This window comes from Antedon bifida, chromosome 2, assembly GCF_963402885.1.
Source record: "Antedon bifida chromosome 2, ecAntBifi1.1, whole genome shotgun sequence".
In the NCBI taxonomy this organism is placed as follows: Eukaryota; Metazoa; Echinodermata; class Crinoidea; order Comatulida; family Antedonidae; genus Antedon; species Antedon bifida.
Window position 1 is genome coordinate 23,911,380 of NC_136227.1, and position 3,740 is coordinate 23,915,119.

Genomic DNA, 3,740 nt, shown 5'->3' on the forward strand with positions numbered 1-3,740 from the left:
TACTTTGAAAGGCCATCTAAATCTCAATTTTCCTGTAGGTCTGGACCACTCATTCTTCTTTCTCGATAAGCTAGTATCGGTTAATTGCAGCATCAATATGTTAATGTAATAAAACATTTTTCCTCGTTAGCGTAGTAATTTGGTATAAATTGAGCACTAAAAATTAAAGAATAATTGTCTTTAATCTCGATGGCAATAGAAATCTTATATTATGAAAAATAATCATAAAAAGAGAAGAACAATAGATATTCAGCAATGTTTAAAATGTGTAGATGTACAGAAAAGGAACGACATGATTTAGCTCTTAAAAAAACAAAAAAGATTACTATACAAGTTATATGTTATAATAATGAACATAATCAAAAGAATCAATCCACTATATATGCTTTTATCTAGACCTATCTATAGATCGATCTATAGATCAATTAGCTTCATACATTTCAGTTTCACTTTTACGATGCATGTCATGGCGAATTCCCACATCTTCGTAATTTTTGTGTTTTTGTTTAGCCAATTATCAAAATAAACTTTAAAATCACTGGAAATTGTAGCAACCTTTGACTGTAGAATGTGTTTATTTGGCACCAACATATTTCTTCAATTTTGAACCATTTTTAGGTCACGTGCTATTTCTGAATGTCAAAGACTTTCTCCTCTTCTCTTGGACATCAATGTTTCGTGTCAATTATAGTGATATTTCCAGACTAGAGACTATTAATTGTTACCTTTTTTTTTCTCTTTTGTGGCGTTAACCACTATTTATTCATTTCATTTCATCAACAGATTAATACAATCATTTCTAATAATAATAATAACTATTTCATTGTTATTCTTACTTTTGTTTGGTTTATATATATATATATATATATAAAAAAAAATCAAGATCAAATCTTTGATTTATATATATATATATATATATATATATATAAACAAATCAGGCAAAGAACATTAATTCTAAACCGCCCGGTAATATACTGAAATTTAATTAATTAATTTGAAACGATAAAGATGATATATATATATTTTTTTTTTGATTTTATCAACGTTACTGTTCTTGGAATCAGAACATTAATATTTCTTTTCTGTTATCCACATTTTTTCATAATTTTCTAGTATTTTTTTTTTCTATAATTCTCAACATCTAAAATTGTGAACACTTAACTAATAACTGTACTGTAGGAGATACATTTACTAATGTTATATAATTATTTTCGGCAGTATTTGTTGACATATAATTCATTTATACCCTATATACAGATTATATACATTATTTTAAAATACGAATATAAAAAAAAAACAAAAACAAAAATATTAAAAATGCTTTTCTTACTCCTGTGTCTAGTTTTATGTCTCACGGTTATATTTGTTTGCTTATCTTCTCGTGCGTTACTTATGTTGCGTTACGTTTCTTTTTTGTTTTCAATATTAATTTATACAATTTTTTTTAAAATTCATATTTCATATAAGATAAAATGAAACTGCCTATGTGTGTTATACAACATTGTTATATAAATATCTGTATATTTATATCTGTAGTACATAACTATTCTCATATATATATATATATATATATATATATATATATATAAACAATTCAGGCAAAGAACATTAATTCTAAACCGCCCGGTGATATATATATATATATATCTTTATCGTTTCAAATTAATTAATTAAATTTCAGTATATCACCGGGCGGTTTCGAATTAATGTTCATTGCCTAATGTGTTTATATATATTATAAAAGTATCTCTTCGGAGATCCCGCCTCGTGAACAAAAATACTGAAAGATGAGGGCGTATCAATTTGATCTCTGTTGCGCGTGCGTACAACTGAGGACTAGTGCTGTTCCGCCGTACCACGCCGAGAGTGTTAAAGAGTCGCTATCCAATCGAGCTTGAACAATACCATGAAAGCCCCAGTGGTCTAATGGTTAGGACATCTGCATATCAAGCAGGCGGTCCGAGTTCGAGTCTCGGTTGGGGCGACTTTTTCTCATTCTCACAGATTTCCTCATCTTTATCGTTTCAAATTAATTAATTAAATTTCAGTATATCACCGGGCGGTTTCGAATTAATGTTCATTGCCTAATGTGTTTATATATATAAAAGTATCTCTTCGGAGATCCCGCCTCGTGAACAAAAATACTGAAAGATGAGGGCGTATCAATTTGATCTCTGTTGCGCGTGCGTACAACTGAGGACTAGTGCTGTTCCGCCGTACCACGCCGAGAATGTTAAAGAGTCGTTATCCAATCGAGTTCGAACAATACCATGAAAGCCCCAGTGGTCTAATGGTTAGGACATCTGCATATCAAGCAGGCGGTCCGAGTTCGAGTCTCGGTTGGGGCGACTTTTTCTCATTCTCACAGATTTCCTCATCTTTATCGTTTCAAATTAATTAATTAAAATTCAGTATATCACCGGGCGGTTTAGAATTAATGTTCTTTGCCTCCTGTGTTTATATATATAAAAGTATCTCTTCGGAGATCCCGCCTCGTGAATAAAAATACTGAAAGATGAGGGCGTATCAATTTGATCTCTGTTGCGCGTGCGTACAACTGAGGACTAGTGCTGTTCCGCCGTACCACGCCGAGAATGTTAAAGAGTCGTTATCCAATCGAGTTCGAACAATACCATGAAAGCCCCAGTGGTCTAATGGTTAGGACATCTGCATATCAAGCAGGCGGTCCGAGTTCGAGTCTCGGTTGGGGCGACTTTTTCTCATTCTCACAGATTTCCTCATCTTTATCGTTTCAAATTAATTAATTAAATTTCAGTATATCACCGGGCGGTTTAGAATTAATGTTCTTTGCCTCCTGTGTTTATATATATAAAAGTATCTCTTCGGAGATCCCGCCTCGTGAACAAAAATACTGAAAGATGAGGGCGTATCAATTTGATCTCTGTTGCGCGTGCGTACAACTGAGGACTAGTGCTGTTCCGCCGTACCACGCCGAGAATGTTAAAGAGTCGTTATCCAATCGAGTTCGAACAATACCATGAAAGCCCCAGTGGTCTAATGGTTAGGACATCTGCATATCAAGCAGGCGGTCCGAGTTCGAGTCTCGGTTGGGGCGACTTTTTCTCATTCTCACAGATTTCCTCATCTTTATCGTTTCAAATTAATTAATTAAATTTCAGTATATCACCGGGCGGTTTAGAATTAATGTTCTTTGCCTGATTTGTTTATATATATAAAAGTATCTCTTCGGAGATCCCGCCTCGTGAATAAAAATACTGTAAGATGAGGGCGTATCAATTTGATCTCTGGTGCGCGTGCGTACAACTGAGGACTAGTGCTGTTCCGCCGTACCACGCCGAGAATGTTAAAGAGTCGCTATCCAATCCAATCGAGTTCGAACAATACCATGAAAGCCCCAGTGGTCTAATGGTTAGGACATCTGCATATCAAGCAGGCGGTCCGAGTTCGAGTCTCGGTTGGGGCGACTTTTTCTCATTCTCACAGATTTCCTCATCTTTATCGTTTCAAATTAATTAATTAAATTTCAGTATATCACCGGGCGGTTTAGAATTAATGTTCTTTGCCTGATTTGTTTATATATATAAAAGTATCTTTTCGGAGATCCCGCCTCGTGAATAAAAATACTGTAAGATGAGGGCGTATCAATTTGATCTCTGGTGCGCGTGCGTACAACTGAGGACTAGTGCTGTTCCGCCGTACCACGCCGAGAATGTTAAAGAGTCGCTATCCAATCCAATCGAGTTCGAACAATACCATGA